This window comes from Solanum lycopersicum, chromosome 2, assembly GCF_036512215.1.
Source record: "Solanum lycopersicum chromosome 2, SLM_r2.1".
Classification (NCBI taxonomy): domain Eukaryota; kingdom Viridiplantae; phylum Streptophyta; class Magnoliopsida; order Solanales; family Solanaceae; genus Solanum; species Solanum lycopersicum.
In genome coordinates, this window is record NC_090801.1 from 33334138 (window position 1) to 33361984 (window position 27847).

General features: G+C 35.1%; 2 long non-coding RNA genes across 2 annotated transcripts; one reads left to right on the forward strand and one right to left on the reverse strand.

Moving 5' to 3' along the window:
- Positions 1 to 5207: 5207 nt before the first annotated feature.
- On the reverse strand, positions 5208 to 23634 carry LOC138341671 (uncharacterized). The gene is made up of 2 exons (XR_011214463.1): positions 23547 to 23634; positions 5208 to 5446 (listed from the first exon to the last, which is right to left on the reverse strand). It is a non-coding gene; the product is annotated as an uncharacterized lncRNA (long non-coding RNA).
- LOC109119544 (uncharacterized) lies at positions 7472 to 10057 on the forward strand. Its single transcript, XR_011214464.1, has 2 exons — positions 7472 to 7587; positions 8765 to 10057. It is a non-coding gene; the product is annotated as an uncharacterized lncRNA (long non-coding RNA).
- Positions 23635 to 27847: the final 4213 nt, after the last annotated feature.

Here is a 27847-nt window from a genome sequence, read left to right on the forward strand (position 1 = left end):
CATCTTTATACACTCTAACAAACATAAGCAAATTTGGAATAAATTTCACAATTCGAAGTGCACACATAATTCATAATTTTCATTTCATTTATGGAGGAAATACCTTCTACAACTTTAGGCATGCTCAAAATATCACCATGAATCTCAACATGTAATACCTTTCAGATCACACATTGGCACATAACATTACAATCTTTGAAGCATTTAAGTCAATTATCACATATGCACATTAACATAAGAAATATAGATTAGCTACCAATATTCCCATGTAACTATGATATAATAAAGAGCATGCACAATATTATATCAACAAAGGCACTCATAATCATAAGGAGAGATTAAGCTCATACTAATATGCTAGACTCCATAACAAAACCAAACTACTAAGGATTTTTATCTCAAGCTCGAGTAAGAATAGAAGGAAAAGATATGTATATCAGCCACCCTCTTACTCAACTCATTCTTCCCCACTTAGGGCAATCTAAAGCAAAAAAAAAACATAAGGAACATATGAATTACCAAGGTCTTGACTCAAAATTAGTTCCTTTGTTAGCTTCAAATGCAGAAAAATGATTGTTTTTTGGAGCATTAGGATCAAGGACATCATGATAAGCTTGGCTGATCTCTTTACTTTTGCCTTGAGGTTAGTGCAATCTCTCATCTTATGACCCCTATTTACACATCCAAAGGAACCATCTGTACAGGCAAGACACTGCTACTTCCCACAAGTAGTACACTTAGGCCTCTCATATTCATAGCCACCTCCACTCCCTCCTTGAGAGTTTTGGTTGGAAACTGTCATATTCGGGTTTACCCCCTAGATGTAACCAGCGTCGTTGCCCTTTTTAAGGACTAAAACTAGCCTCTTAGTCTCATGTCATTACATTCATAGGTTGATGATTATGGAAAAAATTAAAAACATTTTACTAACACCTACTTGGAGATTTACATAGACCTCTGCATACACATAATATATATTAATATCTAGTATACATAGACCCTTCGTATATGAAGGTTACATTGCCTTCTAATTTTATTGCACATACATATATATAAGATAAAAAGATAGTTTCAAGAATTGTCACATCTCATACCATTTAGTCGAGTATAACAATATGGGCATAGCGCTACATCAAATGTAAAGAATCCACATATAGGCTTCTACAAGTCGTACACAATAGAAATGGAATGAACATATAATAGTCTTAAACCCATAACAAAGAGACTTCATATTGCAAGATATCAGCATCGTTCTCGGGAAGTGAAGACCTACCACTTGGATGAATTGAGATGTCCAAGTCTTCAATAATGTCGTCTTTCGAACCCTTCAACGATCGGAACCTAAAGTACTGGGGAAAAAGGGAAGAAAAGGGGGTTAGTACTCCATATGTACTAAGTATGAGACCATATGCACATACCACACAAAAACATGCTAAAAAGGACTCTTAGTGAAAAATATGCCATTTTATCTCCCAAAGGTTTATTCACTATTAACAAACTATACCCCCCTATTTAAGCATACTCAATAAAGTGAAATAAACCATATTCATATCAACATAGTTGATCTCATAATCACATATAACTCTATCACCAATTAATAGTAACATGAATAAGAGTTCATCACATAATTATGAAAGACAAAAATTACAATCCTCATAAAGTTAACAAGTTCAATGACCAAGCAAAGCCTCATAATCTTACTCAATCATGTAATCCAACAAGAACTATAAATAGTATCACACTTCACCTAACATAGTCTTTAACTAACAAGTTCATACTTTAACAACAAAGACCAATTGCATTTTCATAAACATCATAATTATTAGAATCATTACCTTCATCATTATCCATATATATAATATTAACTTCCTAAAGCTCTCAAGGCAAACTAGTGCAAAGCATAGGTAGAGTCCCATACCCCTACCTAAGCTAAGGAAAATCCATCAACTCACTTTAGTTAGTTTACACATCATTATTTCATTTTACTTTAGGGAACACTTTACTCAACTGACATAGACCACATGAGCTAAATGTGGAATCCAGTTTCATGAAACCCTACACCGAAAAAAGGTGGATTACTTGACAAGGTAGTACCAAAACATGAAAAGTAGCAAGTACGTAGATCCATTAGCTAGAATTCCTATGAGGGTAACTTAGTTCAAGAACTAGGAGATATAATTGGGACCCTTTTCATGGATTGTAGTCTGTAATATCAAGATTAATTTAGTGATCCTAGCTTCCCTATGTGGGAAAGGACACTCCTCAATCTAGTTTACTCAGTGCTAGGCTAGAGTCCCTTTTTGAAATGTCATTAAGCCTTTAATTATCAATCACAAATTAGTTTAGGTCATAGGGTCTACCCCTTTTTTAATAATCATCAATAGCTCAATAAGAATTGTATGAGTGTAAGTGTTTTCATCACAATCCATAAAGGTGAGGTTAACACATTACATAACCTTTTCATAATAAGTCACATTGGTATACATTGCCACCCTTATAGCCTTTACATCTTAACAACCTCACAACCATAATCAAGACATTTCAATTCAACATCAATACCACCCTGTCAATCCTAATAGAAGTCATACTTCAGCATAATATCATGACTTAACCACAATTAATCATAATTGAAAGTAAAGATAGAGATTCTAAGAGTTACCAAGTCATTCTCATAATTCTTCCTCGTAGTCTTACCATCAAACCATAACTCAAACCAACTAGGTGAGTAACATAATCACACAACGCTAACCAATAATATTACTAAGCCAATATAATCTGTGTAACATAATTAAACACTAGATCATAGCCTAAGACAAGATACATAAACCAATCCTTACAATATTCTTCATGCCCTAAATCACATCTCATGAATTTGCATAATAGGCCTACAATTCCTCTCAATTTAATTAAAATAACATCCTAGTAAAGTGATCTAATCGATAACTAACTCAATTTGATTATCACAATACAATATAGGTCAAGATTACGACCTAGGATTATGGATTGAGGATCATATTCTTCAAATTGTGTCTAACCATTAGCGAGTATCGCAATTAAGTTAAAATACATGTCAATCTACTCAATATAACCTAAATAATCCATTACGAACTCAACTCACAACTTCAGTTTCGTAATTGAATAAGACCCATAAGAAAACTCATCTTTCGAAAACTATTTTGAAGGAACCCTTTGAGGGAAGAGTCTCAAAGATTAATAGACCCCATACTTTAATAATTTCATGAGAATTTGAATATGAATCCACCCTTTTCCAGCCACCAATTCTCCCAAATTAGCTTTTACGGAGTCTTCCAATTAAATATCGAAAGAAGAGAGAAGGAAGAGAGTTGATTTTTATCCTCTAATTAGTTTAATTGGGGGTTAGGGATTTTATATAAGTTTTTGGTTAGTTAACTAGTAACCCCTTAACCTGTAACTAACTGCTAATCACTTAATTAATTAAAATACTTACAACTTAAAATGTATCAGAATTCGACCCCTCACAGATGGAACCCCGATCGATGGGCCGTCTGTGACTCGACGGACCCTCACCCCTCCATCCTGCACTTGGTCGATGAGTTCAGAGACTGGTGCAGGCGGAGGATTCCCCACCATGGATAAGTGTGGCATGACGGAGGCATCAACAGTTTGTCAATCCACACATGGGCCATTGGTTGCCTCGTCAACCACCACTGCACAGGTAGTGTTTTCCAACACTCTCAAGGGTCCTCCTCAAGAGCCCTTGGTTGGTCTTTGGGGAGTCTCACCCGGACGTTTGTTCCGTGAAACATCCCTAACACGTGTCACATATATTTTTACCAAATTTCGTATAATTTGGACTCTTTAAAACTAGTCAAACAACTAAAACACACTAGCACCCTTGTGAACCAACTTTAATGGACGTCATAGACGTGCTTTAACATTTTGGTTCTCAAACTTCTTGAATGACCTGACTCTTGATTTTAAAACATTTTCTTTGACTTAGGTTGACTTGGTTCATTCGACCTATCGCTCTTCACATATCTATGTATCTTTCTAAGCTTTGACTCCTCAATTCGTTTAGAATATACCATGAGTCTAGAGATCCATATCATTATGGAGCATCACAATACGACACATTTCTTCAACCAAACTAGATACCCCAATCATGAACTTATTCATTGTAGCCCTAGAGTTGTCTACCATGGTTGGGGCATACTTAGAGTGTTGGGTGAAATTTTGAGAATACTCCTTCATACTCATTTTCCGTAGATGAAGTTTCATGAGTTCTACAAACTTTTTCTCCCTCATCTCTTGGGGTGAAAAACCTATCAAGAAAATCCATCTTAAACACTCTCCAATCTACCAAGCCTGCCCTTACGAGTCTCCATCCCTTAATTGCTCAAGCCACACTTGAGCCACATCCTTATGTTGGTAAGCGGCTAGTTCCACTTTCTCTCTAGAAGTAACCCCCATAACATCTACAACTTAAAACACCTTATCCATAAAGCCTTGTAGATCTTCATCAACCTTAGTGCCATTAAAATTAGGAGATAATTAGGGTTCCCTTGAGGTCCAACTCCTTTGTTAAGTTCGACCATTACTTGGTTAGTGACAACTTGAACTTGAGTAGTCATGAGTTGGGTCAAAAATTAAAAAGCATCCCTTATATCAAAATTAGACATATATCCTTCAACATTAGGAGCTTGAGGAGATCGGGGCACTTGAGGTACTTGAGGTGGAACCGCCTCATTCACATTCTCTTGACTAGCTATAGGAGCTTGTTAACCTCGTGGAGGAACTCCTTCATTCACTTATCCTTCTTTTACCCTGCTTGAGGTTGTCCTTCTAGTATTCGTGTTTCTAATATCACAAGTATAGGATTAGGAACTCATAGACATACAATCTAAGGCACGTTTGCAAGAGTAATTAAGAAAGGGAACTTCTATCGTCTTATAGCCTATCGCTAATGGATGTGTCACGACTTAGACCGATTATCAACACTCTACTAGACGTGGCTTGTGAGACTTTAGGCCCTAAACTATTTCCCAAAACCTTATACATTGACACCAAGTTTGTAGTGACCCGCAAGTACATCCTAAAAGTTAGAGCACTCTTGAGTCTCCACATGTCGTACTTGACCTCACGGAGGTCTTGCACAAGCCTCAAAGCTATCATTCATTAAATAATTATGAGAAGTCGTGCTGAATTAGAAAATTTTCAGAACATCATAATAAGAAACTCTTTACAAATTAACGAATATGTCTCATCATCACAAGTCAACTTAAAGACACATCTTAACAACTTAGGGTCACAACCCTTTACATTTGATGATAAATACTAAGTCTTAAACATAAAGGAAAATTCTTAAAGAAACATAGACTATGTCCTCAAACATATGAGGACATACTAATATTGAGAGATGAACTTCCCAAGATTTGCCTTCTAATAACCTTCACTTGCGTTCCACCTATAATTATAGAAATATAGAAGAGTATGGAATTAGTAAAAACATTGTACTAAGTATGACATTATGCAAATTCATGCTAAAAGAGTATATTTTTGTTGAAACTGAATTTTCATGCTATTCTGATAAACCTTCTAATCCACTTTAGAAAGCATCATATAAGTCGCCATGTATCATTTAATGTAAGAGTTCCATAAATATCACATATAGTCAATTTAACATCACATAAACCTTCATATACAACATTATCAAAAGACTCTCCTAGGTAAGACTTGAAGATACCACCCATAAAACCACTTCAATAGAAACCTAAGTGATCCTTAAGACTACGAAAGATCAGATATGTCATTCCGACTCCACAAGTCAACATTAATTAACAAAGACAATTAGAAGAACACATATGCATTTAGAAACTTCACATAAATACCATCCTCCAAGGCAGCCCCCAAGTTACACTTAGTGCAATGTGAAAGTAGCATCCCATACTACTACTCCCACTATAGTATTATTTAACAATTCCCTTAGACTAGGCACATCACACTCATCATTTACTTAACATTAATCATAAAAGACATAATATCGACATACTTCATTAATCTTTGGCACATAGTTAACATGCTTCATTTCATAATGTATACACACATCATTGACAACATATAATGACCTATTCATGCATTTTTATGTAAATACACACTAAGACTCCCTCAAAATTTCTACTTGTGCAATGGATAGATAGCATCCCACACCACCTACTCTAAGTAGTCGACCCTTCAGAAGACTTGGTTTATAACATTCATTTGAGTCGAGTCTATCTTTAACAGACATAGACCATGAGAGCATAACATAGAATCCCGACATTAACCCCTAACGGATGAGGGATCCTTACTATCCTAAGATAGGGTCATATTTTAGCCTTTACATGGATCTCAAATAGCTATACCTATGCGGGTGCATAGTTAAGGAATAAAGAGATTGCTTCTAAGCAACTCAATCTCAACTAGCGAGGAGCACTCATCTCAAGAAGTACATTTGGATACAACATCTCTACTCATGAAGTGTACATTTTAAGCAGTATCTAATCACAATATAACACAAAGAAAACCATATTTATAAAATTCTCTAAACATCTTCATCAAACCCAAATCATAAGTCAAAAGTTGAGAATTTGCATGAGCATGGGTTGTAATACCTCTAAAATGACTTAGGTAAATCTAGATCCTAACATATTTTTCATGAGAGTCTAAGGTCACAAAATGGTCTATAATGTGGTAATGACGATTTTTATAAAAAATATAGGTGAATTAGAAGTCAAACATCAAGGGATGACAAAGACTTTCGACGACTACTGACTAATGTGCCTCATGTATGGTTATGTGCCTATATGTGCGTTTTATGAGATTATGAGGTCCTTATATGAGTTATTATAGTTTTTATAGGCAGTGTGTCAAGTTTCATAAAGTTTTGAGGTCAAATGTCCAAGAACATCCATGACGTTCGAAAGGTTTGCCTTGAAAGGGTCTTGTGTGTCTTGGCATGTTTCATCGACTTTTACGTGTTCATTTTGGATGAAATTTATGTGGTAGGTCGTAAACTCGCATATGATCATTTTTAGATTGGAAACGTCCAGGTGAAAATCCCCTAGGACAAACAAGGGTCCTTAAGGAAGAACCTATCTTTGAGCCAAAGGATGTCAAGACCAGCCCAAATCGACTCAGGCAATCAACGACGTGTAGGTTGTTTGACACCCCGTCGTTGGTGGACGTTTGTTAGGACTTATAAGTGGGGAATATGTCCATACAAGGACTACTCTCACACCCAAACCATGAACCAGCAGGACAATCCCGTCTATAGACTAGTCTTTGATGGGCCTGCAATTTCGTAGGTTCACTGTTAAGTTGGAGGGTGAATTGGTAAATTCACCCATCATCCAAATAAGATTTTGTGCGGTTACTTAGGGGTATTTTAGGTATTTTAAGTGGCTTTATAAGTGCTAAATGCCTACATGAATTGATTCTTCCAAATTAAAACCCCAAAATGTCTAAAAAAATTTCTAGAACTCCATTGAAGCCAAAACTGAAGGAAGAGCTTGGATTGGATATTTGAGTGGTGATTCTTCATAAATGTCTTGTATTAAAATCATCTAGGTGTGGTTTTTGATCCTTGAAACTCTATTCATCAATGATCCCAAAATTCAAAGAGATTTATAAGTTTTCTAAAGATGAACTTATCCAATTTTATGATCTATCCATGGGTTCTTGCGTTAAAGGTTTTAAATCATTATATATTGATAATATTGATGCAACTTGTATTATTTAATTGAATTAACCTATGAACCCATGTAAACCATGAACCCTAGTATTTGGCTACTCTGTGGGTGACTTGATATTATCTTAATGCATATGAATTTTATTCTAGTTTTCTATGGGCTATTGAATGATGTAAAAATTGTATTATATTGATGTATAGGCTGTATTAGATTGATAAATATACATTGAATTTACCTAGATTCATTGTGAATTATATTTTTTGTATTTTATTGAGGATCATGGCCATGGGTAAGGGCCTATTGTTATTGTACTGGACAATATAGCTATGAATAGAAGTGATAAGAGTAGATCGGTGGTAGGATTCCCTAGTTCTTTTTATTTTATGTAATGTAGCTATTGAATTATGCTTTGATCGGTATGGTTCACTTATGATGGAGGTGCTATGTGAATGATATGGCCTTATCGGCTGTACAATGAAAATCATGGCCTTGTCGGCCCCACTTGAAGTGCTATGATAATTTGTGTAGTTGATTTATGTGAAGTATGTTCATATCTGTCTTCATGTGAGTAATGTAAAAATATGTGTTCTTCTATTGCTGTTAGGTGATCATGTTAGACTATGACTATGTCCTTATGTGTGTAGTCTTAGAGTTGATGCATGATTATTCCTACTTGGCTATATGAGTCTATGATAGTTACATTCATGATGTAATAGTAGTGTACTACGTCCTTATGTGTGTAGTATTAGACTTGATGCATGATTATTCTTACTTGGGTATATGTGTCTATAATGGTTACATTGATGATGTAATCATAGTGAATAGGATGACTTAAAGATGATAATGATTATTACTATGTGAATCAAGAATGATATGTTGTATGTGATAATGTGAAGTCTTGGTGTGTCTTGCATAGTAGACTTGTGTCAGTTACTTGATACTAGCTGGATAACTGATCACCTTCAAACTCCTGTGAATCTTTCTAAAATATTTAACCCTCAGTCTTTTAATTGGTTCGACTATAAAAATGCCTGGTTGAACTTTTTATTTGTTAGGCCAACGACCCATACATGGTTCGTCAAATATTGCCCAGAAGTAGCAACTTCTGTAATTCCCCGATGGTTGTACGAGTGGTGGAGCTACTTCGGAGGTAACAAACTGGTTACGCCTAGACAGTTTGAAGAGAGATACTCCCAATTCCAAATTGATGAGGGCATCTCGACCCTTCCAGAAAACATAAAGCTCTGTAAGTTTTTCATTAAAAAACGTTTATCCTATATCATTAGTTGGACGTTTGTTATTGCAGAGTTTGAAAGAATTAAATATCTCTCCAAAGAGATAGGAATAATGGGCTGGTCTCCTGCTAGAAAGGAATCTCCATCGACTTCTACAAACAAAACACAAAGATGAAGTTTCACCTTCCAAGAGTGAATTGAAAAAACGTCTTGAAAAGGTATTATCTGAATTAGATGATGAAAAGGGTAATCCAGATGAAGCTGCTATCATGCAACTTCTAGATGAAGCTTCATCACAAAGTGATGACAATGGCGATATGATGTATCCAAGAGCTCTTGCACAGTATTATCTTAATACGTTTGATTAATCCTAATTGAGCTTATTAAAAAGTGGAATAATTAGCCTTCAGACAGAGATCAAAGATTGGAATTGTCTAAGAAGGGGTAAAAGAGTCTCAAAGAGACAGAATATTCACTGATTAATCATATGGAACCTAGAGGGACCCACCACTATAAAAGAAGATGCTTTCTCTACCGAAAGTTGTTTGGACTATCCGGAAAAGAAGAAAAGCAAGGTCCCCACTAATATTATCGCCAGACAAAGAAATCTGGATTCACCAATTGAAAGAAGAAAAATACATTCTTTCTTATCTCATCAATCTTTTAGCCTATATAAAGGCCAGTTGTAAGTCTCCTAGATCATGTTAAATACTTTACTTCTTGTTATCGTATTTAATTCCGCAAATTTTTTGTATCAAAGCCATGTTGCTTGTAAGCATGCGTAGCTAATTTCCCTACTTAAACTACTTTGAATGCTTCTAGATTAGGTTATATATCTAAATACAGTTATTATGTTTATATTATCTCTTTATCATACATATTAAATTCGAACTTGAGGTTTTGAATGACTGTTGAAATGAGGTTGTCAAGTAATGTTGACTTTTAATAGAGTAGCCAGAAAGGGATATCGTTGTAAGACCAGAGAGGCTAGCTTGATCCAAGGCGTTTCTATTACCAATACCTTTCAATGATTTCAAGTAAAATCCAATATAGTTGAGTTTTATTATGTCATGATAACAGATTAATTAAAACCATGATTCTAGTATTCTCATATATTCTTTATTTTGATTTATTCATTGTAAAATATCTTCTATAGGACAGTATCTTTTACAATGAATTCTTCTAATTTGGTTAATTCTGTTAATGTTTCTATCTCTAAAATAGAAAATGATTTGCAAAATTGGGACATCCCTTGAGAGTCCGTAGAAAAGATTTATCAGTTAGGTACCTTCTCTATGTTCAAACGTTTTAATATAAAAACTTGTGAACAAACTATTACTATTAACAATAGCCTTGAAACTATTAAGTTGTTAATTGCTGCCGACTTAGATCGTTTTAAAAAGGAATTTAATTTTCTTCATATTGGTCTTGTTCAGATTGCTCTTAAGCCTTCGTTCCGAAAAGGATTAAATATTCCTATATGTTTACTCTTGCGTGATGGTAGACTGCTAAACTTTGATGACTCCCTGTTAAAAGTCTTAGAAAGCAACCTAGCTGATGGCCCGGTTTACTTTAACTGTTATCCCAACTATTCTGTTGATATGAATGACCCCAACATCATTGATACTTTGACGCTCAACGTCAAAACCAAAAACATGAATAGTAAGTTAGACACCAGAGAAATAGCTGTAATATACAGGGTATATTACAAGCTAATGAAAACCACAATAGCCCAAAGGCTATTAAGGTTAGTGCTAGGGGTTTTACTATGCTCATGGAAGCAAACCAAGAACATAGCACTACTTTCGTTCCCAGGTTATTAAAATGGAATGACATTCTTACTGATGAAGAATGGAATTTCCAATCAATAACAAACCCTTTACCCGTCCAAGCTGAAAAGTCTCAACTTGACCGAGTAATTCAGTTTCCAGATGGATCTGTTAACCTTAAGTTTCTAAGATCCAACTCTTTTAGCCGGGCTACTTCAAGTAGAAGAATGTCTTCGGCCAGACCTTCTTCCTTTTTCTGGGTAGAGGAAGAACACGACGATTCTATTTCCATTGATGAACCCATTTATGTTGATAAAGGAAACTTCACGGGGTTGACTTCTCCCAAAATATCCCTAAGGCTTACTACGAAAATGCTGGTAGTCCTACTCCCAGTGACATGAAACCTGATGAACCTAAGATAAGTTCCCTTGGAGTCATTACAAAAGGAAATTTTATCCCTAATAAAGAGCTTCTCAATCAATGGTGGAAACTCCCTGAGCACAAGCAGAAGGTTGAATGGTATAAAGCTACCTACCCTTTGTCCAAAAGAAATTCCTTTAGAGACAACTGATATAAAGATATGAAGAGATTCGAAACTAAAGTAGAATTCTTCAAATGGTTTGAGCTCTCATGACAAATTGATGATACCAAATCATCCCTTCAAGTCCTTGTCAACAAATGGCATACTAGGAATGAAGTGGTTGAAAGTGTTACCCCTCCAATAGAAGGGCTAAAAATCCCTTAACGAAAAGACGTTATTATCGCCTCTCCTTTCAAGAAAAACATTGAGAAAAGTACTTCCCTGATTAATACAGAGGACATTAACCGAATTTCGGAGCAGAACAATTATACCAACCAAATTCTCCATGTCGTATCAAGACAAATAGAAGAATCTACCAAATAGAAAGATTCTAGTCAAATAGGTGAAAAACCTAGCTCCTCCAAATCTTTTAGAAAAATGGAAACCGTCCCCATCTTCAAGGTCCCTGAGTTTTCCAAAGATAATTTTCCCGACTTAAGCAAAGAAGCTAATAATTCAAGCCTTATTGAGAAAATCAGAAACTACTCTCTAAGCTTAATGTCACCAAAGGAAATAAGCTCAGCGCTATCCAGTCTGATAATAGATTCCCAATAGGAGAAACTTTTATCCTAGACCTTCCTTTCTTGATACCCAGTTTGAAGAAAGTCATCTTCACCCTTACTCGCATGTCGACGAAACCGGCATATCTGAGTGTAACATTGATGGTATGGCAGAAGGTCAAATTTATAACAAGTTGCAGGAAATAAAAATTTCTGTAACATCTTATAAATTAAGAGGTGCTTCTGACAAACAAGCTACCCATAGGGTCATAGCAGGTTTCACTGGAACACTAAAGAACTGGTGGGACAATTATTTGACAGAACAGGATAAAGGCACCATCCTCAACGCTACGGTTGTAAAAACCATCGTTAAAGAAGAAAATGGAGCCTCCACCTCAACTGAAGTCCGTGTTGAAGATTCATTTCCCACCTTGGTATATAGCATCGCTAAGCATTTCATTAAAGAACCTAGACTTTTCCAAGATAGAAGTCTTGAGATTCTTAACAATCTATACTGTAAGAAGCTTAAAGATTGGAAGTGGTATAAAGACATGTTTATAACAAAAGTTATGATTAGACAAGATTGTAACAATGATTATTGGAAAGAACGTTTTATCAGTGGACTACCCTCACACTTCGCTGAAAAGGTGAGATCTAAGATCAAAGACAGATGTGAAGGAAAAATTCCTTACAACCTTTTGTCTTATGGTTATTTAATCACCGTCTTAACCATAGTTGCCATGGAGTTATGTACAGATCTTAAGTTAAAGGAACAACTTAACAAAGATAAAAGAATGACATCTGCGGAATTAGGAAGCTTTTGTCAAGACTTTGGATTTCCATCCTTAAAACCCCCTTCAGCAAACAAAGCTGATAAAAATACTCGTCAAAGAAACCAAAAGGTCTATAAAAGAAATGAGTCTACAAAGACCAAGGATCACAAGCATAAAAGAAAGTCTAAAGGAAAAACTTCAAAAGATTCTTCTTCAGAAGACACATGCTGGACATGTGGAAAGAAAGGACATAGATCAAACCTATGCCCAAGAAATAAGAAAAAGAAGAAAAAGATTAGTCTTCTCAAAGTTGATGAAGAAATCAAAAACAACCTCTTCTCCATCCTTGAAGAAGAAGAATAACTGAGTGAAACAACTCTCAGGAATCTTCTGAAGAAAGTGATGAAGAATTCTTTAATGTAGCTCAAAATTCAGAAGATGAAACAACTTGTGACTGTCACGGACCTTTTTGTCTCTGTGGCGCTAAGGAAATAAACGTTCTCTCAGAATAATCTGCAGAAACTTTGTTCGATACCAATGTACATATTCAAGATGAAGATGCAAGAAGAAATTATCTCCTTGAATTGCAAAAGCTGGTCACTAGACATCAGCAAGATGAAAAGCCTCACATAGAACCTTTCAGTATGAAACAGATTATGAGCAGATTTGATTCTAAGAAGGAAGAACCTTCTATCAACGAACTCAGAGGAGAAGTCAAAACTCTCAAAAACGAAATTAGAGACATTAAATCTTGACTTCATTTTCTAGAAATTAATGATCTGGATAACAAGGTCATCGAGACCTCCTCCAAAGGCAAAGCTCCCATGAATTATCCGGGAGAAACAACTGATCAACAAGATAGCGATTATGATACAGCAGGAGTCACCATGATCACCAAAGTCAGACCCCAAAGCTCTCACATTATGATAAGGCTTGTAGTGAATGATAACTTGGTTCTCAACAAGATAGCCTTATTAGATAGTGGAGCAGATCGTAACTGTAGAGTAGAAGGTTTAATTCCCACTAAGTACCTTCAGAAAGGTACCACCAGGTAATATAGTGCCACAGGTGAACGCATTATTATTGATTATAAATTGCATAATGCTCATATTTGTAATAATGGTATTTGCTTGACAAACGATTTTGTTATTACAAAAAATATTAACGAAGAAATTATTTTGGGAATTCCTTTCATTACTCAGATTAAACCTTTTATCTCAAACTTTGATGCTATCAAAACTACTATTTTAGGTAAAGATATTTCTTTCCCTTTTATCAAAACTCTTTCCGAAGATGAACGAAATTTCATTCACAAGAAAACTGCTTTTAAATTGAACAATTTATCTCAGCAAATCAGCTTTCTTAAAGATGATATTAAATATCAAAAAATTGAAGAAATTTTAAAAACTTTGAAAATGGTCACTAAGATTTACAACCTAAAAAAGATTTTCGAAAAAGAAATTTGTTCTGATTTTCCTAACTCCTTTTGGGATAGAAAATTCCATACTGTTGATCTTCCTTACATTGATGGATTCAATGAAAAAGCCATTTCTACTAAAGCTAGGCCTATTCAAATGAATCATGAATTAATGGAAATTTGTAAAAAAGAAATTCACACTCTTTTGGCTAACAAAATTATTTGACCTTCTAAATCTCCTTGGAGCTGTTCAGCCTTTTACGTTAACAATGCAGCAGAAAAAGAGAGAGGAGCTCCCAGGTTAGTTATTAATTATAAGCCCTTAAACAAAGCTTTGAAATGGATCAGATATCCGATCCCCAATAAAAGGGATCTTTTGAAACGAACTTTAAAAGCTAATGTTTATAGTAAATTTGATATGAAATCAGGCTTTTGGCGAATTCAAATTTCTAAAAAGGATAAATATAAAACTGCTTTCAATGTCCCCTTTGGACAGTTTTAATGGAATGTTAAGCCTTTCGGGCTCAAGAATGCTCCTTTCAAATTTCAAAATATCATGAACTCTATTTTTAATAATATCTGTCAATTCTCAATTGTTTAAATTGATAGCGTTTTAATATTCTCTGAGGACATTGATTCTCATTTTAAACATTTGAATATATTCTTTAAAATAGATAAGCACAATGGCTTTGTCGTTAGTGCTAAAAAGATTTTATTATTTGAAACAAAAATTAGATTTTTGGGTCATAACTTGTTTCAAGGAACCTATAGACCTATTTGCAGAGCTATTGAATTTGCTGATAAATTTCCTGATGTTATTATTGATAAAACTCAGTTACAACGATTTTTAGGTGGTCTTAATTATGTTGCTGATTTCATTCCAAAAATCAGACAGATTTGCAAACCTTTGTATGACAGGCTAAAGACTTCTCCTAGTCCTTGGACTAAGTCTCAAACTCAGGCTGTTATTCAAATTAATCTAACCCTAGTTATTTTATGGTTGTTGAAACTGACGCATCTGACTTTGGTTATGGAGGCATTCTTAAACAAAGAAGAGCCCCTAAAGAACCTGAACAACTGGTTAGGTTTACTTCTAGAATTTGGAATTCCGCGCAAAGTTATTATAGCACCGTAAAGAAAGAAGTTCTTGCTATTGTTCTTTGCATAACTAAGTTCCAAGATGACTTGATTAACAAAGAATTTTTACATAGGGTAGATTGTAAATCTGCTAAAGAAATCCTTGAAAAGGATGTTAAAAATCTTGTCTCTAAACAGATATTTGCTTGGTGGCAAGCTTTATTATCTAGTTTTGATTTTCAGATCGAATATCTTAAGGGAGAAGATAACCCCCTCCCAGATTTTCTAACCCGAGAATTTTTGCAGGGTAAGAATGAGCCGAGGAAAGCAGCAGATTAGACCAAACAAGCCTACTGGGCTAAACCCTGGAGCAGGCCCATTTGCTATCAGGCCAGACCTGAGTCAAATAAATATTCAGCATTGGCCCATTTCCCTCCAATTATTTTATCAGCACTACCGCAAAGTAGTTCTTCAAATATGTTGATTCTGAAGAAACCATTCTCCAAGGATCCTGAGCCCTGCTCTCAGTCACCTTCAGGAAAATTTAGATTTTCCCAAAAACAAACCAGTGACAGCTATGCGATGAAGCAACCCGAAAACTTCACAGAAGCAGTCTCCTCAGCATCCAAAATGGCTGCAGAAAATATTCTTTCCAAAGAGAAAGAAAAATTTGAAGTATATCCTTTAAATACATTTCCTATCCTTGCTATTGATAAGGAATCCGAAAATTTTCCATCTAGAAAATTAAAAAGAAAACCTCTCTCTTGTACAATACTAGTTTGAATGTTGGAATAAAATCAACTTTTAATTTTGTAAGTCTCCTAGATCTTGTTAAATACTTTACTTCTTGTTATCGTATTTAATTCCGCAAATTTATCACCATATAACTGGATAACTGATCACCTTCAAACTCCTATGAATTTTTCTAAAAGATTTAACTCTCAGTCTTTTAATTGGTTCGACTATAAAAATGCCTGGTTGAACTTTTCATTTTTTAGGCCAACGACCCATACATGGTTCGTCAAATATTGCCCAGAAGTAGCAACTTGTGTAATTCCCCGATGGTTCTACGAGTGGTGGAGCTACTTCGGAGGTAACAAACAGGTTATGCCTAGACAGTTTGAAGAGAGATACTCCCAATTCCAAACTGATGAGGGCATCTCGACCCTTCCAGAAAACATAAAGCTCTGTAAATTTTTCATTAAAAGATGTTTATCCTATATCATTAGTTGGACGTTTGTTATTGCAAAGTTTGACAGAATTAAATATCTCTCCAAAGAGATACGAATCAAGGGTTGGTGTCCGGCTAGAAAGGAATCTCCATCGACTTCTACAAAGAAAACACAAGATGAAGCTTCACCTTCCAAGAGTGAATTGAAAAAACATCTTGAAAAGGAATTATCTGAATTAGATGATGAAAAGGGTAATCCAGATGAAGATGCTATCATGCAACTTCAAGATGAAGCTTCATCACAAAGTGATGACAATGGCGATATGATGTATCCAAGAGCTCTAGCACAGTCTTATCTTAACCCATTTGATTAATCCTAATTAAGATTATTAAAAAGTGGAATAATTAGCCTTCAGGCAGAGATAAAAGATCGGAATTGTCTAAGAAGGGGTAAAAGAGTCTCAAAGAGACAGAATTTTCACTGATTAATCATATGGACCCTAGAGGGACCCACCACTATAAAAGAAGATGCTTTCTCTACCGAAAGTTGTTTGGACTATCCGGAAAAGAAGAAAAGCAAGGTACCCACTAACCTTATCGCCAAACAAAGAAATCTGGATTCACCAATTGAAAGAAGAAAAATAGATTCTTTCTTATCTCTTCTTTCTTATCTCATGAATCTTTTAGCCTATATAAAGGCCATTTGTAAGTCTCTTAGATCTTGTTAAATAATTTACTTCTTGTGATCGTATTTAATTCCGCAAATTTTATGGTATCAAAGCCATGCTGCTTGTAAGCATGCGTAGCTAATTTCCCTACTGTACCGGAGGTTAAACTACTCTGAATGCTTCTAGATTAGGTTATGTATCTGAATACTATTATTATGTTTATATTATCTCTTTATCATACATATTAAATTCGAACTTGAGGTTTTGAATGACTGTTGAAATGAGGTTGTCAAGTAATGTTGACTTTAAATAGAGTAGCAAGAAAGGGATATCGCTGTAAGACCAGAGAGGCTAGCTTGATCCAAGGCGTTTCTATTACCAACAATTTTCAAAGATTTCAAGTAAAATCCAATATAGTTGAGTTTAATTATGTCATGATAACAGATTTATTATAACCATAATTCTAGTATTCTCATATATTCTTAATTTAGATTTATTCATTGTAAAATAGCTTCTGTAGGACAGTATCTTTTAAATGAATTCTTCTAATTTGGTTAATTCTGTTAATGTTTCTATCTCTAAAATAGAAAATGATTTGCAAAATTTGGACATCCCTCGAGAGTCCGTAGAAAAGATTTATCAGTTAGGTACCTTCTCTATGTTCAAACATTTTAATATAAAAACTTGTGAACAAACTATTGCTATTAACAATAGCCTTGAAACTATTAAGTTGTTAATTTCTGCCGACTTAGATGTTTTAAAAAGGAATTTACTTTTCTTCATATTGGTCTTGTTAAGATTTCTGTTAAGCCTTTGTTCCGAAAAGGATTAAATATTCCTATCTGTTTACTCTTGCGTGATGGTAGACTTCTAAACTTTGATGACTCCCTGTTACGAGTCTTAGAAAGCAACCTAGCTGATGGCCCGATTTACTTTAACTGTTATCCCAACTATTCAGTTGATATCAATGACCCCAACATCACTGATACTTTGACGCTCAACGTCAAAACCAAAAACAAGAATAGTAAGTTAGAATACAGAGAAATAGCTGTAATATACAGGGTATATTACAAGCTAATGAAAACCACAATCGCCCCAAAGGCTATTAAGGTTAGTGCTAGGGGTTTTACTATGCTCATGGAAGCAAACCAAGAACATAGTACTACTTTCGTTCCTAGGTCATTAAAATGGAATGACATTCTTACTGATGAAGAATGGAATTTCCAATCAATAACAAACCCTTTACCAGTTCAAGCTAAAAAGTCTAAACTTGACCGAGTAATTCAGTTTCCAGATGGATCTGTTAACCTTGAGTTGCTAAGATCCAACACTTTTAGCCGGGCTACTTCAAGTAGAAGAATGTCTTCGGCCAGACCTTCTTGCTTTTTCCGGGGAGAGGAAGAACACGAGGATTCTATTTCCATTGACGAACCCATTTCAGTTGATAAAGGGAAACTTCGCGGGGTTGACCTCTCCCAAAATATCCCTAAGGTTTACTATGAAAATGTTGGTAGTCCTACTCCAAGTGACATGAAACCTGATGAACCTAAGAGAAGTTCCCTTGGAGTCATTACAGAAGGAAATTTTATCCCTAATAAAGAGCTTCTCAATCAATGGTGAAAACTCCCTGAGCACAAGCAGAAGGTGGAATGGTATAAAGCTACCTGCCCTTTGTCCAAAAGAAAGTCCTTTAGAGACAATTGGTATAAAGATATGAAGAGATTCAAAACTGAAGTAGAATTCTTCAAATGGTTTGACCTTTCAGAACAAATTAATGACACCAAATCATCCCTTCAAGTCCTTGTCAACAAATGGCATACTAGGAATGAAGTGGTTGAAAGTGTTACCCCTCCTCTAGAAGGGCTAAAAATCCCTTACCGAAATGACGTTATTATCGCCTCTCCTTTAAAGAAAAACATTGAGAAAAGTACTTCCCTGATTAATACAGAGGAAATTAACCGAATTTTGGAGCAGAATAATTATACCAACCAAATTCTCCATGTCGTATCAAGACAAATAGAAGAATCTACCAAAAAGAAAGATTCTAGTCAAATAGGTGAAAAACCTAGCTCCTCCAAATATTTTTGAAAAATGGAAACCGTCCCCATCTTCAAGGTCTTTGAGTTTTCCAAAGATAATTTTCCCGACTTAAGCAAAGAAGCTGATAATTCAAGCCTTATTGAGAAAATCAGTGAACAACTCTCTAAGCTTAATGTCATCAAAGGAAATAAGCTCAGCGCTATCCAGTCTGATAATAGATTTCCCAATAGGAGAAACTTTTATCCTAGACCTTCCTTTCCTGATACCCAGTTTGAAGAAAGTCATCTTCACCCGTACTCGCATGTCGACGGAACCGACATATCTGAGTGGAACATTGATGGTATGGCAGAAGGTCAAATTTATAACAAGTTGCAGGAAATAGGAATTTCTGTAACAGCTTATAAATTAAGAGGTGCTTCTGACAAACAAGCTACCTATAGGGTCATATCAGGTTTCACTGGAACACTAAAGAACTGGTGGAACAGTTATTTGACAGAACAGGATAAAGGCACTATCCTCAATGCTACGGTTGTAAAAACCTTCGTTAAAGAAGAAAATGGAGCCTCCACCTCAACTGAAGTCCCTGTTGAAGATGCATTTGCCACCTTTGTATATAGCATCGCTAAGCATTTCGTTGGAGAACCTAGACTTTTCCAAGATAGAAGTCTTGAGATTCTTAATAATCTATACTATAAGAAGCTTACAGATTGGAAGTGGTATAAAGACATGTTTATACCTAAAGTTGTGATCAGACATGATTGTAACAATGAATATTAGAAAGAACATTTTATCAGTGGACTACCCTCACACTTCGCTGAAAAGGTGAGATCTTAGATCAAGGACAGATGTGAAGGAAAAATTCCTTACAACCTTTTGTCTTATGGTGATTTAATCAGCGTCGTAACCATAATTTCCATGGAATTATGTACAGATCTTAAGTTAAATGAAAAACTTAAGAAAGATAAAAGAATGACATCTGCGGAATAAGGAAGATTTTGTCAAGACATTGGATTTCCTGCCTTAAAACCCCCTTCAGCAAACAAAGCTGATAAAAATACTCGTCAAAGAAACCAAATGGTCTATAAAAGAAAAGGGTCTACAAAGACCAAGGATCACAAGCCTAAAAGAAAGTCTAAAGGAAAAACTTCAAAAGATTCTTCTTCAGAAGACACATGCTGGACATGTGGAAAGAAAGGACATAGATCAAACCTATGCCCAAGAAATAAGAAAAAGAAGAAAAAGATTAGTCTTCTCAAAGTTGATGGAGAAATAAAAAACAAGCTCTTCTCCATCCTTGAAGAAGAAGAATCAGAATCTAATTCTGAGTCAAACAACTCTCAGGAATCTTCTGAAGAAAGTGATGAAGAATTCCTTAATGTAGCTCAAAATTCAGAAGATGAAACAACTTGTGACTGTCACGGACCTTTTTGTCTCTGTGGAGCTAAGGAAATAAACGTTCTCTCAGAAAAATCTGCAGAAACTTTGTTCGATACCATCGAACATATTCAAGACGAAGATGCAAGAAGAAGTTATCTCCTTGAATTGCAAAAGCTGGTCACTAGACATTAGCAAGATGAAAAGCCTCACATAGAACCTTTCAGTATAAAACAGATTATGAGCAGATTTGATTCTAAGAAGGAAGAACCTTCTATCAACGAACTCAGAGGAGAAGTCAAAACTCTCAAAAACGAAATTAGAGACATTAAATCTAGACTTCATTTTCTAAAAATTAATGTTTTGGCTAACAAGGTCCTCGAGACCTCCTACAAAGGCAAAGCTCCGAAGAATTATCCGGGAGAAACAACTGATCAGCAAGATAGCGATGATGATACAGCAGGATTCACCATGATCACCAAAGTCAGACCCCATAGCTCTCACATTATGATAAGGCTTGTAGTGAATGATAACTTTGTTCTCAACAAGATAGCCTTATTAGACAGTGAAGCAGATCGTAACTGTATAGTAGAAGGTTTAATTCTCACTAAGTACCTTCAGAAAGGTACCACCAGGTTATATAGTGCCACAGGTGAACGCATTATTATTGATTATAAATTGCATAATGCTCAAATTGGTAATAATGGTATTTGCTTGACAAATGATTTTATTATTACAAAAAATAATAACGAAGAAATTATTTTGGGAATTCCTTTCATTACTCAGATTAACCCTTTTATCTCAGACTTTGATGCTATCAAAACTACTATTTTAGGAAAAGATATTTCTTTCCCTTTTATCAAAACTCTTTCCGAAGATGAACGGAATTTCATTCACAAGAAGACTTCTTTTAAATTGAACAATTTATCTCAGCAAATCAGCTTTCTTAAAGATGATATTAAATATCAAAAAATTGAACAAATTTTAAAAACTCTGGAAATGGTCACTAATATTTCCAACATAAAAAAGATTTTCGAAAAAGAAATGTGTTCTGATTTTCCTAACTCCTTTTGGGATAGAAAATCCCATACTGTTGATCTTGCTTACATTGACGGATTCAATGAAAAATTCAATTCTACTAAAGCTAGGCCTATTCAAATGAATCATGAATTCATGGAAATTTGTAAAAAAGAAATTGACTGTCTTTTGGCTAAGAAAATTATTTGACCTTATAAATCTCCTTGGAGCTGTTCAGCCTTTTACGTTAACAATGCAGCAGAAAAAGAGAGAGGAGCTCGCAGGTTTGTTATTTATTATAATCCCTTAAACAACGCTTTGAAATGGATCAGATATCCGATCCCCAATGAAAGGGATCTTTTGAAACGAACTTTTAAAGCTAATGTTTATAGTAAATTTGATATGAAATCAGGCTTTTGGCAAATTCAAATTTCTGAAAAGGATAAATATAAAACTGCTTTCAATGTCCCCTTTGAACAATTTAAATGGAATGTTATGCCTTTCGGGCTCAAGAAAGCCTCTTCCGAATTTCAAAATATCATGAACTCTATTTTTAATCATATCAGTCAATTCTCAATTATTTACATTGATGACTTTTTAATATTCTTTGAGGACATTGATTCTCATTTTAAACATTTGAATATATTCTTTAAAATAGTTAAGCACAATGGCCTTGTCGTTAGTGCTAAAAAGATTTTATTATTTGAAACAAACATTAGATTTTTGGGTCATGACTTGTTTCAAGGAACCTATAGACCTATTTGAAGAGCTATTGAATTTGCTGATAAATTTCCTGATGTTATTATTGATAAAACTCAGTTACAATGATTTTTAGGTAGTCTTAATTATGTTGCTGATTTCATTCATAAAATCAGACAGATTTGCAAACCTTTGTATGACAGGCTAAAGACTTCTCCTACTCCTTGGACTAAGTCTCAAACTCAGGCTGTTATTAAAATTGAAGAACTTGTTAAAAATCTTCCTTGCTTGGGGATTCCTAACCCTAGTTATTTTATGATTGTTGAAACTGACGCATCTGACTTTGGTTATGGAGGCATTCTTAAACAAAGAAGAGCCCCTAAAGAACCTGAACAACTGGTTAGGTTTACTTTTGGAATCTGGAATTCCGCGCAAAGTAATTATAGCACCGTCAAGAAAGTATTTGCTATTGTACTTAGCATCACTAATTTCAAAGATGACTTGATTAACAAAGAATTTTTATTTAGGGTAGATTGTAAATCTTCTAAAGAGATCCTTGAAAAGGATGTTAAATATCTTGTCTCTAAACAGATATTTGCTAGGTGGCAAGCTTTATTATCTAGTTTTGATTTTCAGATCGAATATCTTAAGGGAGAAGATAACTACCTCACAGATTTTCTAACCCGAGAATATTTGCAGGGTAAAAATGAGCCGAGGAAAGCAACAGATTAGACCAAACAGGCCTACTGGGCTAAACCCTGGAGCAAGCCCATTTGCAATCTGGCCAGACCTGAGTCAAAATAAATATTCAGCATTGGCTCATTTCCCTCCAATTATTCCATCAGCACAACCGCAAATTAGTTCTTCAAATATGTTGATTCTGAAGAAACCATTCTCCAAGGATCCTGAGCCCAGCTCTCAGTCACCTTTAGGAAAACTTAGATTTTCCCAAAAACAAACCAGTGACAGCTATGCAATGAAACAACCCAAAAACTTCGCAGAAGTAGTCTCCTAAGCATCCAAAATGGCTGCAGAAAAGATTCTTTCCAAAGAGAAAGAAAAATTTGAAGTATATCCTTTAAATACATTTCCTATCCTTGCTCTTGATAAGGAATTTGAAAATTACGAAATTAAATATCTGCTTAAACCTGTCTAAACTAACAGGAATTATGTAGATAGTGGTAACTCTCTCAAAACCAAAAAATATTATGAATTCATCTTGGTTGACACAGGATCAGTTGAAATAGAACATGAATTGGCAGATCAGTCAAACCCTGACAGCATAGCCTATTCAAAGTTTACTATTGAAAAGATTTTATCACCATATAACTGGATAACTAATCACCTTCAAACGCCTGTGAATCTTTCTAAAAGATTTAACCCTCAGTCTTTTTATTGGTTCGACTATAAAAATGCCATGTTGAACTTTTTATTTGTTAGGACAACGAACCAATAAATTTGCGGAATGAAATACGGTAATAAGAAGTAAAGTATTTAACAAGATCTAGGAGACTTACAAAATTAAAAGCTGATTTTATTCCAACATTCAAACTAGTATTGTACAAGACAGAGGTTTTCTTTCAATTTTCTTGATGGAAAATTTTCGGATACCCCTTGAAATATTACAGATGGCCTTTATATAGGATAAAAGATTGACGAGATCAGAAAGAAGAGATAAGAAAGAATTTATTTTTCGTCTTTCAATTGGTGAATCCAGATTTCTTTGCCTGGCGATAAGATTAGTGGGGACCTTGCTTTTTTCCGGATAGTCCAAACAACTTTCGGTAGAAAAGCATCTTCTTTTATAGTGGTGGGTCCCTCTAGGGTCCATATGATTAATCAGTAAAAATTCTGTCTCTTTGAGACTCTTTTACCCCTTCTTAGACAATTACGATCTTTGATCTCTGTCTGAAGGCTAATTATTCAACTTTTTAATAAGCTCAATTAGGATTAATCAAACGGATTAACATAAGACTGTGCTAGAGCTCTTGGATACATCATATCGCCATTGTCATCACTTTGTGATGAAGCTTTATCTAGAAGTTGCATGATAGCAGCTTCATCTGGATTACCTTTTTCATCATCTAATTCAGATAATGCCTTTTCATGACATTTTTTTAATTCACTCTTGGAAGGTGAAGCTTCGTCTTGTGTTTTCTTTGTAGAAGTCAATGGAAATTCCTTTCTAGCCGGAGACCAACCCTTGATTCGTATCTCTTTGGAGAGATATTTAATTCTGTCAAACTCTGCAATAACAAACGTCCAACTAATGATATAGGATAAATGTTTTTAAATGAAAAACTTACAGAGCTTTATGTTTTCTGGAAGGGTCGAGATGCCCTCATAAATTTGGAATTGGGAGTATCTCTCTTCAAACTGTCTAGGCATAACCAGTTTGTTACCTCTGAAGTAGCTCCACCACTCGCAGAACCATCGGGGAATTACAGAAGTTGTTACTTCTGGGCAATATTTGACGAACCATGTATCGGTCGTTGGCCTAACAAATAAAAAGTTCAACCAGGCATTTTTATAGTCGAACCAATTAAGAGACTGAAGGTTAAATCTTTTAGAAAGATTCACAGGAGTTTGAAGGTGATCAGTTATCCAGTTATATGGTGATAAAATATTTTTAATAGTAAACTTTGAATAGGCTATGCTGTCAGGGTCTGACTGATCTGCCAATTCATGGTCTATTTCAACTGATCCTGTGTCCACCAGGATGAATTCATAATTTTTTCTGGTTTTGAGAGAGTTACCACTATCTACATAGTTCCTGTTAGTGTAGACAGGTTTAAGCAGATGTTTAATTTCGTAATTTTCGAATCCCTTATCAAGAGAAAGGATAGGAAATGTATTTAAAGGATATACTTCAAATTTTTCTTTCTCTTTGGAAACAATCTTTTCTGCTGCCATTTTGGATGCTAAGGAGACTGTTTCTACGAAGTTATCGGGTTGCTTCATCGCATAGTTGTCACTGGTTTGTTTTTGGGAAAGTCTATGTTTTCCTGAAGGTGACTGAGAGCTGGGCTCAGGATCCTTGGAGAATGGTTTCTTCAGAATCAACATATTTTAAGAACTATTTTGCGGTAGTGCTGATAGAATAATTAGAGGGAAATGGGCCAATGCTGAATATTTATTTTGACTAAGGTCTGGCTTGATTGCAAATGGGCTTGCTCCAGGGTTTAGCCCAGTAGTACTGTTTGGTCTAATCTGCTGCTTTCCTCGTCTCATTCTTACCCTGCAAAAATTCTCGGGTTAGAAAATCCGGGACGGAGTTATCTTCTTCCTTAAGATATTCGATCTCAAAATCAAAACTAGATAATAAAGCTTGCCACCTAGCAAATATCTTTTTAGAGACAAGATTTTTAACATCCTTTTCAAGGATTTCTTTAGCAGATTTACAATCTACCCTAAGTAAAAATTCATTGTTAATCAAGTCATCTTGGAACTTAGTTATGCAAAGAACAATAGCAAGAACTTCTTTCTTGACGGTGCTATAATTAATTTGCGCGGAATTCTAGATTCCAGAAGTAAACCTAACCTGTTGTTCAGGTTCTTTAGGGGCTCTTCTTTGTTTAAGAATGCCTCCATAACCAAAGTCAGATGCGTCAGTTTCAACAATCATATAATAACAAGGGTTAGGAATCCCCAAGCAAGGAAGATTTTTAACATGTTTTTTAATTTGAATAACAGCCTGAGTTTGAGACTTAGTCCAAGGAGTAGGAGAAGTCTTTAGCCTGTCATACAAAGGTTTGCAAATCTGTCTGATTTTAGGAATGAAATCAGCAACATAATTAAGACTACCTAAAAATCATTGTAACAGAGTTTTATCAATAATAACATCAGGAAATTTATTAGCAAATTCAATAGCTCTGCAAATAGGTCTATAGGTTCCTTGAAACAAGTCATGACCCAAAAATCTAATTTTTGTTTGAAATAATAAAATCTTTTTAGCACTAAAGACAAGGCCATTATGCTTAACTAGTTTAAAGAATATATTCAAATGTTTAAAATGAGAATCAATGTCCTCAGAGAATATTAAAACGTCATCAATGTAAACAATTGAGAATTGACTCATATGATTAAAAATAGAGTTCATGATATTTTAAAATTCGGAAGGGGCATTCTTGAGCCCGAATGGCATAACATTCCATTCAAATTGTCCAAAGGGGACATTGAAAGTAGTTTTATATTTATCCTTTTCAGAAATTTAAATTTGCCAAAAGCCTGATTTCATATCAAATTTACTATAAAACATTAGCTTTAAAAATTCGTTTCAAAAGATCCCTTTTATTGGGGATCGGATATCTGATCCATTTCAAAGCTTTGTTTAAGGGCTTATAATTAATAACTAACCTGGGAGCTCCTCTCTCTTTTTCTACTGCATTGTTAATATAAAAGGCTGAACAACTCCAAGGAGATTGTCACGACCCAAAACCGGGCCGCGACTGACACCCACACTTACCCTCCTATGTAAGCGAACCAACCAATCTAAACCTTAACATTTCAATGTAATATCAACATAAAGTAATGCGGAAGACTTAAACTCATTACTAAAAACAAATTCAATAACTATTATTTTCCCCAAAATCTGGAAGTCATCATTACAAGAACATCTACTTCAAACTACTAAATCTAAGAGTTCCTAAGAAGCTAAAAATACATAAAAGCTAGTCCATGCCGGAACTTCAAGGCATCAAGACATGAAGAGGAAGATCAAGTCCAAGCTAGAAGCATTAGCTCACCCTGATATCTGGAGTAATGAAGACTGGCTAGAGTTACTGTTGAGTCGAAGATGACGGCACGTTTGCTGCACTCCACAAATAAACAAGAAGAAAACATAAAAGTAGGGGTCAGTACAAAACATGGGTACTGAGTAGATATCATCGGCCAACTCAAAATAGAAATCAATATATACCAAGTAATATCTTAAAATCAACTATGATACTCAACATGTAGAAACAACAAGTACCATATCATTAACAATTACCGTCAAGTTCACACATGAGGACTCAAGCCTCCATACCATACTCATTTGGAAATTATGTTCATTAGATTGAGTATATTAACCTCTTTCAAGATTCATCATCTTTATTTCTCTTGTGTCGGTACGTGACACTCCGCTCCCTCATATTCATTAATCCTCTTGTATCGGTACGTGACACTCCGATCCCCTACTACTATGTGTCGGAACGTGACACTCCGATCCCCTAAATCTACGTGTCGGTTCGTAACACCCAATCCCCTAAATCTACGTGTCGGTTCGTGACACCCGATCCCCTAAATCTACGTGTCGGTTTTTGATACCCGATCCCCTAATCTCCTTCTATCAATTCATCAAGCCTTCTTTCTTACCAAGGCATCGTCAATCTCATTATTTTAGTTCATCACGCCTTCTTTTATACCAAGGCCTCATCGTTAACAAAGAGATTAGGGTTTTGCAAGATTTGGTATTCAATAACTTCATCATGCTTATATAATCACAATTATATATTACATTCATGCAAGCATACAATTAAGCACATAGCAGGGTTTACAATATTATCAATACATATCATTCGCTATTAAGAGTTTACTACGAATCTCGTAAGAGACACCGTAACCTACCTCCACCGAAGATTCGTGATCAAGCAAGCAATTTCCCAAGCTTTGTGTTTTTCCTCTCGTTCGATCCTCTCTCTATCGTTTCTCTTTCCTTCTCTTTGTTCTTTCTATTTTCTTTATTCAAACCCTCTTTCTTTTACCCTAATTAGTATATAATTAAGAATAAAAGATGGCAATAATAACCCACTAATTAACTTAAGGTTACAATCTTTTA